Source organism: Thalassophryne amazonica, chromosome 6 (assembly GCF_902500255.1).
Source record: "Thalassophryne amazonica chromosome 6, fThaAma1.1, whole genome shotgun sequence".
In the NCBI taxonomy this organism is placed as follows: domain Eukaryota; kingdom Metazoa; phylum Chordata; class Actinopteri; order Batrachoidiformes; family Batrachoididae; genus Thalassophryne; species Thalassophryne amazonica.
This window is the reverse complement of record NC_047108.1, coordinates 30,349,585-30,362,333: the sequence shown is the minus strand read 5'-3', so window position 1 is coordinate 30,362,333 and position 12,749 is coordinate 30,349,585. Positions and strand designations below refer to the sequence as shown.

Below are 12,749 nucleotides of genomic sequence, written 5' to 3'. Positions count from 1 at the left end.
AGCAACATGACAAACTGGTAAATGCTTCAGTGTTCCAATTTTACTTTATTTTATTTTTCTTGCAGGCCATAAATGCAGAAGTGGATTGGAAATGGATATCCAGAAATGGATAATACAGTATATTAACAAATGAAATGAAGTTGACCAGAAAAAAAAAACCCTAAACAAAATATGAAATATTCTGGGTTTATCATGTCTGCAATGAAATGGAAGTGAAAGAAAATTTAAGAATCATGTATTTGAATCAGATTTCCTGACCACTTACCAAGCCATACGTATGACGCTGAGCACGGCAGATAGATCACAAAGAAAGAATGCTGCTAGTTGGAGAACACCACATCTGTTGTGAGCATTTTTAAAGTGTAACTGAACCCACTGATGGGATTTCGAGGACGGCACTCAGCAAGGTTGTTGTATGGCTGGGGGGCCTGGCTGCCTTTTTGTTTCTGTCTTTTGTTTTTCCTTCCAGGTGGCTTGCATTTGGGACTGAGTGGCTGTGTTGCTGAGGTTATCAGGACCTCACCCTGATCACCTGCGGCTCGTCAGGACTCACAGCTGTGGTGCATCTATATGGATTGGAACATGGTGGCATTTAAGACTGGAGTATACAGTGTGTATTTGCCAGAGACTCGACCTTGTGACCAGACGGGTGAGATCGTCGTCTCGGGAGCCATCTCATCATCAGTGGATGCAGAGAACGTCCAGGGTTTGATGCACGGTCTGTGAAAGAGGAGGGGGTGAGGTCTCACGCTCGTCAGCACACTTCCTGAGGTACGTTAGATTTTGTGACTAACGTTTATACAGTCAGTAAATGTGGTGTCCCTCACACCTTATTATATTGAGCTGTACGTTAGTCATGTATCGGCTTCCACTGCAGTGGAGTTTTGTGAACTGGATGTTCCATGCCTGCAGGTTGGGAAGCTGATTAGTAATTAAGCCAGGAAGTGTTTGCTGTTTATGTACACCTTTGAGTGGTCTCTCTGTGTGTAGAGTGTGGACTCACATAATGGTTCCTTCTTTCACAGACTCGGTTTGTTGCGGCCACCTGGGGGGTGTCGGCGGGGTCCTTGGGTCCGAACGGCTTCTGGCTCCGGACCATTAGCGCTGCTGGGAGCGCACCGTATCACCACCACGCCAGACCGCACACTCTTTTGTTGTTTTGTATCACATCACTGTTATGTATTAAATTCAGTTAGCCTTTGTACCGTGCTCTGCTTATTTCATACTGGGTCCTTCAAACGCTGGTCGGTTCTCCGAGCTGCGTCCGACACATAACAAAGGTGATTACTAGCAATGTTTACGATGATTTAATTGGGTTGTAAAAAAGTGAACTTATCCTTTTAACTTATATTATTCCACTCATGATGTGCTGAGGTGAAGAATATGTGACGATCATATTCATTAATGAATTTTTTAATCACTCATATCTTTATATACTGTGCATCTGGAAAGTATTTACAGCACTTCCCTTTTTCCACATTTTGTTATGTTAAAACCTTATTCCAAAATTGAGTAAATTAATTATTTTCCTCAAAATTCTCCTCACAACACCCCATAATGACAACATGAAAAGTTTTTTTGGGGAAATTTATTAAAAATAATAAACAAAGAAATCGCATGTACATACAACCCCAATTCCAATGAAGTTGGGACGTTGTGTAAAATGTAAATAAAAACAGAATACAATGATTTGCAAATCCTCTTCAACCTATATTCAATTGAATACACCACAAAGACAAGATATTTAATGTTCAAACTGATAAACTTTATCATTTTGTGCAAATATTTGCTCATTTTGAAATGGATGCCTGCAACACGTTTCAAAAAAGCTGGTACAGTGGTATGTATACCACTGTGTTACATCACCTTTCCTTCTAACAACACTCAATAAGCTTTGGGAACTGAGGACACTAATTGTTGAAGCTTTGTAGGTGGAATTTTTTCCCCATTCTTGCTTGATGTACGACTTCAGTTGTTCAACAGTGTCCGTTGTCGTATTTTGCGCTTCATAATGCGCCACACATTTTCAATGGGCGACAGGTCTGGACTGCAGGCAGGCCAGTCTAGTACGGCACTCTTTTACTACGAAGCCACACTGTTGTAACACATGCAGAATGACATTATCTTGCTGAAATAAGCAGGGATGTCCCTGAAAATGACATTGCTTGGATGGCAGCATATGTTGTTCCAAAACCTGGCTGTACCTTTCAGCATTGAAGGTGCCATGGTTAGTGCCCATGCCATGGGCACTAACACACCCCCATACCATCACAGATGCTGGCTTTTGAACTTTGCGCTGGTAACAGTCTGGATGGTCTTTGTCCTCTTTTGTCCGGAGGACAAGACATCCATGATTTCCAAAAACAATTTGAAATGTGGACTCATCAGACCACAGCACACTTTTCCACTTCGTTGGTTTTTAATGCAGTGTCGCCTGAGGGATCGAAGGTCACGGGCATTTAATGTTGGTTTTCGGCCTTGCCGCATACGTGTAGAAAGTTCTCCAGATTCTCTGAATCTTCTGATTATATTATGGACTGTAGATGATGGAATCCCTAAATTTCTTGCAATTGAACATTGAGAAACATTGTTCTTATACTGTTGGAATATTTTTCACGCAGTTGTTCAAAAAGTGGTGATCCTCGCCCCATCTTTGCTTGTGAATGGCTGAAGCTTTTGGGGATGCTCCTTTTAAACCCAATCATGACACTCACAATTAATGTCCTCAGTTCCCAAACGCTTATTGAGCATTGTTAGAAGGAAAGGTGATGTAACACAGTGGTAAACATACCACTGTCCCAGCTTTTTTGAAATGTGTTACAGGCATCCATTTCAAAATGAGCATATATTTACACAAAAACAAAAACGTTTATCAGTTTTAACGTTAAATATCTTGTCTTTGTGTTGTATTCATTTGAATATAGGTTGAATAGGATTTGCAAATCATTGTATTTTGTATTATTTACATTTCACACAACGTCCCAACTTCATTGCAATTGCGGTTGTAAGTACCCTTTGCACAATACTTTGTTGATGCACCTTGGCAGCAATTTCAGCCTCAAGTCTTCTTGAATATGATGCTGCAAGCTTGGTGCAACTATCTTTGGGCAGTTTTGCCCATTCCTCTTTGCAGCACCTCTCAAGCTCCATCAGGTTGGATGGGGAGTGTTGGTGCACAGACATTTTCATATCTCTCCAGAGATGCTCAATAGGATTCAGATCTGGGCTCTGGCTTGACCACTCAAGCACATTCACAGAGTTGTCCTGAAGCCACTCCTTTGATATCTTAGCTGTGTGCTTAGGGTGGAGCAGGTTTTCATCCAGGATGTCTCTGTACATTGCTGCATTCATCTTACTTCTCAATCCTGACTAGTCTCCTAGTTCTTGCCACTGAAAAACATCCCCACAGCCTGATGCTACCACCACCATACTTCACTGTAGGATGGTGCCTCGTTTCCTTCAAACATGATGCCTGGCATTCATGCCAAATAGTTCAATCTTTGTCTCACCAGACCAGAGAATTTTGTTTCTCATGGTCTGAGAGTTCTTGAAGTGCCTTTTGGCAAAGTTCAGGTGAGCTGCCATGTGCCTTTTACTTAGGAGTGGCTTCCGTCTGGCCACTCTACAATTTCAATTTCAATTTATTTTCATTTACTATATAGTGCCAAATCACAGCAAAATTGCCTCAACGCGCTTCACACAAGTAAGGTCTAACCTTACCAGTCCCTTTGTGCTAGCACACAGGCGACAGTGGTAAGGAAAAACTCCCTCTGATGATTTAAGGAAGAAATCTCTAGCAGACCAGACTCAAAGTGGTGACCCTCTGCTTGGGCCATGCTATTGTCACAGTTGACAAAAATGAATGTACAGGAAATTTTGGGGATTTATGCCGGTGCTCAGGATGGGAGAATTACAGAAAAAACACACTACCCCTCTGGATAGAGCTGCAACACAGAGAGAAAAAACAGAATCAGACATCAGAAAGACAACAAATACAATATAATTTGTCAGCATTGAGCAACAAGAACAGAAGAAATACTAAGGTGATCTACCATACAGGCCTGATTGGTGGATTGCTGCAGAGATGGTTGTCCTTCTGGAAGATTTTCCTCTCTCCATAGAGCAATGCTGGAGCTCTGATAGAGTGACCGTCAGGTTCTTGGTCACCTCCATAACTAAGGCCCTTCTCCCCCAATCACTCAGTTTAGATGGGCTCTAAAGTCTAGGAAGAGTCCGGGTGGATCTGAACTTCTTCAGTGTATGGATGATGCCGTCCACTGTGGTTATTGGGCCTTTCAACACCGCCGAAATGCTTCTGTACCCTTCCCCAGATTTGTGCTGCAGACAATTGCTTTGACTTCATGCTTGGTTTGTCCTCTGATATGTACTGTCAGCTGTGGGACCTTATATGTAGACAGGTGTGTACCTTTCCAAAACATGTCCAGTTAACCAAATTTACCCCAGGTGAACTCCAATTAAGCTCTAGAAACACCTTAAGGATGATCAGTGGAAACAGGATGCATCTGAGCTCAATTTTTAGCTTCATGGCAAAGACTGTGAATATTTATGTACATGTGATTTCTTCGATTTTTATTGGTAATAAATTTGCAAAAATCTCCAAAAATGTTTTCACATTGTCATTATGGGGTATTGTGTGTACAGTTTTGATGGAAAAATTATTTTCATCCATTTTGTAATAAGGCTGTAACAAAATGTGGAAAAACTGAAATGCCATGAATATTTTCCGGATACAATGTAACGGTCAGTGTAGCTATAATGAGGCCAGTAAGAGAGAAGAATGGTGAGAAAACAGACAGCCTACAAATAAAATGGCTGCCAGAGGGAATGCCAGAGCAGATTTGTGACAGAGAGCCAAACAGTGTTGCACTGTGTCCACCCTTTATGCACGTCGCATGAACAGATGGGAGCTACAGTCAGACACCCCAGGCAACTGAAGCACCATTTCCAAAAGGGCGGTCAAGCCCGGCACAGAGAGTGAGAATGTGTGGGAGAGAAGGACAAAGAGCTGTTGGAAAGTCTTTTATTTCAGTATCTCCATGACAACCAACCAGAATCCCCAGGAAGCGCTGCTGGACTTTAAATTCACTGTAGCATTTAAATCCTGTCGAGTCTCTTGATCTGTATGAAAATGGATAGATTCCTACTGATTGTAAATGCAATATTTCTGGCTTCCTGCATTTCGGTGGAGTTATCTAGCTGTTTACAGCAGTGTCTCTGAATCTGTTATCTGAAGAAATGGGATAGGTTTTGTTCTACAAAGGGGCAGCTGAATAATAAAAGGGTCAAAGAAAAACCAAACTTAGTTTTGTGGCACTATAAGTCGTGTGGGGATACTAGTACAAAATCCAGAATGGTAAATAGGCAAGGGTTTTCAATACACAAGTAATTAGTCCAGTCTAGGCGGAAGCTTATAATAAAGGTGAGACAAAAAGCACAGGTAATCATCAGGAGTAAGGACTAGTCAGCATCAGTTACACAAGGAGAGCAAAATGCAACAGATCTGTGTACAAAGCAATAGACATTCTGGCACTGAACCTTAAATACACAAACACTGGGAAGAGCAGAGCCATCAACGAAATGATGAGCAGCCCTGGACACCTCAGGGTGCAGAAACTGAAATGGAAAGAAGCATGGGAAAGACAACCTATCAAAATAAAACAGGAAATAGAACTGACACATAGTTAACAGAACCACGACAAGTACATGACAGCTCAGTGGCTATGTGGTTAGCACTGCTGCCTCACAGCACGAAGGTCAGGGGATCACTTCCAGTGTCATCCTTTCTCTGTTGTGTGTGTGTGTGTGTGTGTGTTCTCTGCGGGTGCTGTGTGTGTTCTCTGCGGGTGCTGTGGCTTCCTCCCACATCCAGAGACATATAGGTTAGGTGAACTGGTGACTCTGAATTGACCATAGGTGAGCACGTGGATGACTTTGTCTACTGTACATGTGGCCCCACAATAGACTGGCAGCCTGTCCAGGGTGTACCCCGCCTCTTGCCTGATGACTGCTGGGATAGGTTCTAGCCCCGTGACCCATAACTGGTGTCAGCCAGATTAGAAAATGAATGACTGACAAGGACAGTGGCTTGTAAAACTATTTGCCACCTTGTGGTCCCCCCCCCCCCCTTTTTTTTTTATTTTTTATTTTTTAAACCATCTTGTAATTTAAACAGATTTTTATTTGGAGCTTATTCAGTGGACTCCCTTCAGCTTCTCCATTTTTCAATCAAGGTTGCCACAGGAGATCTGAGGTGGATCTGCATGTTGATTTGGCATAAGTTTTACACCGGATGCCCTTCCTGACGCAACTCCGCATTACATGGAGAATGGGCAGGGGTGGCCTTGAACCCAGAACTTATCCCTTTGGAAACAATCATACTAACTGCTTGGCCACACGAAATAATCCAATTCCAGATCAATAAAGCGCAGTGTGGAAAAAAACAAAACAAAATCTTGTTTTAAAAAATTCTTATTGGCCTCCTTTTCATTGAAGGGCCTAACAATTACAGGAGCACAAGTAAATCACCATTTCCACAGCTAGTGTTCTTTTGACAAGTCAAGACGGATATGTGAACATCTCCAAGTCACTGAATATGTTTTTGACTTCATTTATATCAATCAATCATTAAGAAATACAAAGGAGGTGTCCTGTCTGCAGCAGGTCCAAAATTCTGCAGCAAGGCCGCTGTCTCGCCCAAACAGAAGGACTCATATTTCTCCTATTTTAAAGTCCCTTCATTGGCTCCCAATGTCGTTTTATTTCCATTTTAAAATCCTGGTGTTGACTTTTAGAGCTTTGCATGGCCAGGCTCCCTCCTACATTAGAGACCTGTTATGTTCCTACACTCCCGCTCGAAGCCTGAGGTCAGTGGATCAGAACCTTCTGAGGGTCCCTCGTACCCACTTTAAGACCCGAGGAGATCGCTCTTTCCAGGCCATTGCGCCGAGGCTCTGGAATGATCTCCCTTTGTCTCTTCGTTCGCTGGACTCTTGGTGTTTCTAAGAGCAAACTTAAAACCCATCTGTTTCTCCAGGCATTCAAACTTTAGTAGTGAGAGGGCTGTTTTATGACCACTGTGTGTGTCTTAGTGCTATTTTATTGTGATGTACATTGTATTTTTCACAGAATTTTTATCTGTGTGTGCCTTTTGTGAAGCACTTTGTGACTTCCCTTATCTGTGAAAGGTGCTATATAAATAAACATTACTTACTTACTTACTTACTTACAAACAGTATGACACTGTGGGGTAAATGTGTCTAGAGTAATTGGGTAAGAAGCAGACTTGTCTAAATACTTGTCTATTTCACTCTACCATGAAGCTGTAAACTGTCAGGTTGACACAGATTTTGAAGTGCAATTTGATAAATTCCATACTTTTTGTGGAAATGTTTGTATGCACAGTTTAAGCACAAATCTGTGCGTATGAACGGTTGATAAATGAGGGCCCTGAAGTTGTGCCAGGAACCCCAAGAAGAAGAAGAAGAAGAAAGCTATAATCAGTGGCAGAGTACTACAGTGAAATCATGCTTGCTGGCCTGGTCTTTAAAGATTTTAATGTGGTACTCTGCTACTGGACAAGGCTCGCTTCTTCTGCAGTGAGCATGCTGGTCTGGTCTCACTGCATCATGGGGCATAAATTATGCCAGATACACATCCAGCAAGGTGACCATTCTCATGAATATGATAGCTTCCACTTAATTTTGTCTCTGACGTGCTGCATACAGCCAGTTATTATCGGATTTTCTTATGGTTTCCCCATTCCCCTGTGAAAAACAGAGGAACCCACATATTTCAGGTCATAGTAACAAAGCTCTGGGATGAGTGTCCTTTCCCATTTCATTCAGTTCTTTCATTCTATGAACACTTGTAACAGCAACAGACACTCAAGTATTACTGTTTTCTGTCAGGTAACAGCAAATGCAACAATGGTGTGTTTCTCACTGTTTCAAAGCACCTATTCCCACTGTTTTAAGGCACCCCTCTTCATGTAGGTTGACACAAGGGGGAGTCCTAGAATTGTTCCACAGAAGCCATGCTGACAAGCCCACTTGTCAGGTGTGCATGTGAGTTTTGTAATTAGCCGTAATGAGCTCAGAAATCATCCAAGGTGGTTATTCCAGTCTATTTTTCGGTCCAGTTAATCAGGCGAGCAATACTGCAGTGGTTTTTATTCAGCCAGGCTTTGGGTAATTCCATGTCTCATGTTTTAATGGTCTTATGTCTATTTCTATGAGGATGTTTGTATTTAATTCTTTTGATAATTTTATTTTCCACCATAAAGAGTTTTGTTTCCCATTTTGACCACTTTTAGTCTGTAATTTATTCATGCATGTGACATTTTATGACCCTTTGTCAGGTAGAGGTGACATATAATGGGTTTATTTATGTACAGTATGTAATGGAGCAGTTATCAACAACCAAGTTGTAAAGCCCCCCCCACAGAAAGGCTGGACATTAAGCGCTTTTGACATCTCAGCAGACACTTTGCCACCATGTTAGCACTCGGACTCGCATTGCTAAATAAAGCTGAGTCATCGTGGTGGACATTAGCGTCATTCAGAAGTCATTTTTCTGTCAATGGGATTCTTGTTTTTTGATCCAGTGGGTAGCTAACTAGTGTTATTTGCCATGCTGGATTCCTTTTTGAATGAATTTCCACAGCCAGGCTCAAGGCTGCGGGGTGCTGTTTTGTACTGAATAATGATAAATTGTGGCTTTAACGATAAATAAGGCATGTCATGGCCACTAAGCTGCTGGCACAGGGGCTGGATCTGCTTTACAGCCAACTTTCATTACTCCTCAGTTATTTAATGTCAAACCAAGCTCAAAAATTATGCCACACAGGCAGCCCATGAGAAAACTATCACAGTGTTATCGTAGGTTTGTTGGGTACTGAATGGGATGCTGCTTCAGTATTTAATTAAAAGTGATATGATGCCAAAATATGTGTCCAGGAGTGATGGCCAAGTGGTTAGTGTGCTTGGTTTCACTGCGAAAGGTTCCAGGTTCAACCCCTGCCACATTTCACCATGTAATGTGGAGTTGCATCAGGTAGGGCATCCGGCATAAAACTTGTGCTAATTCAACATGCAGATCCACCTTGAATCTGCTGTGGTGATCCCAAGTGAAAACAAGGGAGCAGCCGAATGGACTTAGTTACGATGACGCCTAAATAGATCCTTGTCATTTGATTGGTGGATTGTACGAGGGCTGTCAATAAAGTATAGGTCCTTTTTATTTTTTTCAAAAACTATATGGATTTCATTCATATGTTTTTACATCAGACATGCTTGAACCCTTGTGCGCATGCGTGAGTTTTTCCACGCCTGTCGGTGATGTCATTCGACTGTGAGCACTCCTTGTGGGAGGAGTCGTCCAGCCCCTCGTCGGAATTCTTTTGTCTGAGAAGTTGCTGAGAGACTGACGCTTTGTTTGATCAAAATTTTTTCTAAACCTGTGAGACACATCGAAGTGGACACGGTTCGAAAAATTAAGCTGGTTATCGGTGAAAATTTTAACGGCTGATGAGAGATTTTGAGGTGATACTGTCGCTTTAAGGACTTCCCACGGAGCGAGACGTCGTGCAGCGCTCCCAGGCGCCGTCGTCAGCCTGTTTCAAGCTGAAAACCTCCACATTTCAGGCTCTATTGATCCAGGACGTCGTGAGAGAACAGAGAAGTTTCAGAAGAAGTCAGTTTCAGCATTTTATCCAGATATTCCACTGTTAAAGGAGATTTTTTTAATGAAAGACGTGCGGACGGGTCCGCGCGTCGGGACGCAGCCGGCGCGGTGCGGCGGCACAGGAAAAACGACTCCGTGTTGATAACCACTTGTAAAATCCAGGCGGCTTTTGATGGCTTTCAGTGGAGTGAGTATATGAGAAATTGTTTAACAGCTGGACATGTTCCAACTTGTCCTTAAGGCTTCCAACGGAGGTGTTTTTCCTGTGGCGAAGCGTCGCAGTGGCTGCGAGCCGACGCTGCAATCCAGACTGAGGTATGTCTCAGTCCTTGTCTGGTTCTGCCCTCATCTTCACTACACCTCCTCCTCAGATACCAATGCCAGCAGATCTCTGAGTAACACTTGGCTGTACACCTACCTTATTTTGATGTTGGTTTTAAATTTCATTCTGACTGGCATTTAAAAAGACTTAAATCAGAATCAGAATCGCCTTTATTGTCATTGTAATTTGCATTGCAACAAGATTTGAGTGCAACTCCAAAAGGTGCTTTTCCGAGGTCCGAGCAATTGTTAGCCAAGTAAAAGATAATAAAATTTACCAATAAATTATTCAAGTATATGTACAACTAAATAAAATAAAATGTGGACCAAGTAAAATGTAAAATGAGAATTATATACAACTGTGGAATCATATTGCATGAGAAATATTACACATGATTTACAGATATTGCACAAGAAACTTGAAAGGTGCGGATTAGAGTGATTTGTTATTGTTCAGTGCAGTGATTGCTCTGGGGAGAAAGCTGTCTCTGAGTCTGTTTGTCTGAGTTTTGATTGACCTATACCGTCGGCCGGAGGTAGTAGGTCAAACATGTGGTTGCTGGGGTGGGATGTGTTTTTGCTTATGCTGGCAGCTCTGCTAAGGTAATGAGAGCTGGCAATGTCTTCCAGGCTGGGCATAGAGCAACCAGTGATCCCCTGGGCCGTTTTGATCACCCTCTGCAGTGCTCTCCTGTCTGCTGCTGAGCACCCCCCGTACCACGCTGTGATGCAGTACGTCAGGATGCTCTCGATGGTGGCTCTGTAGAACAACACCAGTAGCTTCTCCTCCAGATTGTTTCTCCTGAGCACCCTCAGGAAGTGGAGTTGCTGCTGGGCTTGCTTCACCACCACTGTGGTGTTTGCAGTCCAGGAGAGGACTCCTCGGCGGGGAGGTGGAGTTGCAGTCCAGCCTTTATGGTGGTGGTGATGAGTAGTGGATGAGTGACAGCTGGTACGGATGATGAGTGACAGCTGTCACTCCTGGTCGCTCCGACGCACTCTCGTGCTTGAAGCCCGCACTTCAAGCAGGGCGCCATCTTGTGGTGGTGGGCCAGCAGTACCTCCTCTTCAGCGGCCCACACAACAGGACCCCCCCCTCAACGGGCGCCTCCTGGCACCCAACCAGGCTTGTCCGGGTGATGGGTGTAGAAGTCGGCCAGGAGGGCCGGGTCCAGGATGAAGCTCCTCTTCACCCAGGAGCGCTCTTCGGGGCCATAACCCTCCCAGTCCACCAGATACTGGAACGCCCGGCCCTTTCGACGGACGTCCAGGAGCCAGCATACCGTCCACGCGGGCTCCCCGTCATTGATCCGGGCAGGAGGTGGCGCTGGTCCCTGGGCATACAGTGGTGACGTATGGCAGGGCTTGAGTCTTGACACATGAAACACGGGGTGTATCTGCAGTGTAGCTGGCAGCTTCAGCTTCACTGCAGCCGGACTGAGGACGTTGAAATGGTCCGATGTACCTGTCCTTTAGTTTGTGGGATTCCACCTGCAGGGGGATGTCCTTAGTGGATAGCCAGACCTCCTGCCCAGGCTGGTATGCAGGGACCGGGGAACGCCGGCGGTCTGCATGGGCCTTAGCCCTCGTCCGGGCTCTGAGCAGGGCAGAGCGGGCGGTACGCCACACCCGACGGCACTTCCTCAGATGGGCCTGGACTGAGGGCACCCCGACCTCTCCCTCCACTAGCGGAAACAATGGGGGCTGGTACCCCAAACACACCTCAAACGGGGAGAGGCCGGTGGCAGATGAGACTTGGCTATTATGAGCGTACTCGATCCAGGCCAGATGGTCACTCCAAGCCGTCGGGTCCGTGGAGGTCACGCAGCGGAGGGCCTGCTCCAGTTCCTGGTTCGTCCGCTCTGCCTGTCCGTTCGTCTGGGGGTGGTACCCAGACGAGAGACTGACGGTGGCCCCCAGTTCCCTGCAGAAACTCCTCCAGACCTGGGAGGAGAACTGAGGACCACGATCCGACAATGTCTGATGGAATCCCATGCAGACGCACGACGTGGTGGACCAGGAGGTCTGCAGTCTCCTGGGCCGTCGGGAGCTTCGGGAGGGCCACGAAGTGGGCCGCCTTGGAGAACCGGTCCACTATCGTTAAGATGGTGGTGTTGCCCTGGGATGGCGGGAGGCCCGTGACAAAGTCCAGGCCAATATGAGACCAGGGGCGACGAGGCATGGGCAGAGGCTGGAGGAGGCCTTGGGCCTTGTGGTGGTCGGCTTTGCCCCTGGCACAGGTGGTGCAGGCCTGGACATACTCCCGGACGTTGGCTTCCATAGACGCCCACCAGAAGTGCTGCCGGACCACTGCCACGGTCCTTCGCACCCCTGGATGACAGGAGAGCTTGGAACCGTGACAGAAGTCAAGGACCGCAGCCCTGGCCTCTGGTGGGACGTACAACTTGTCCTTCGGACCTGTCCCCGGGTCCGGGCTCTGTGTCAGGGCCTCCCGGATGGTCTTCTCCACGTCCCAGGTAAGGGTGGCCACGACAGTGGACTCGGGGATGATGGTGTCAGGGGGGTCTGACGGCTCGGTCTTGACCTCCTCTTCATGCACCCGGGACAGGGCGTCAGATCGTTGGTTTTTTGTCCCGGGGCGGTAGGTGATCCGGAAGTCAAAACGCCCGAAGAACAACGACCAGCGGGCTTGCCTGGGGTTCAGACGCTTCGCAGTCCGGATGTACTCCAGGTTCCGATGGTCCGTGAAAACCGTAAATGGTACC

At 45.4% G+C, this 12,749-nt stretch overlaps 1 protein-coding gene across 1 annotated transcript in view; it reads left to right on the top strand.

The window, feature by feature from the left end:
* nphp4 (nephronophthisis 4) overlaps positions 1–12,749 on the top strand; it is an 804,312-nt gene that overhangs the window by 398,124 nt on the left and 393,439 nt on the right. The gene's annotated exons all lie outside the window — the stretch shown is intronic.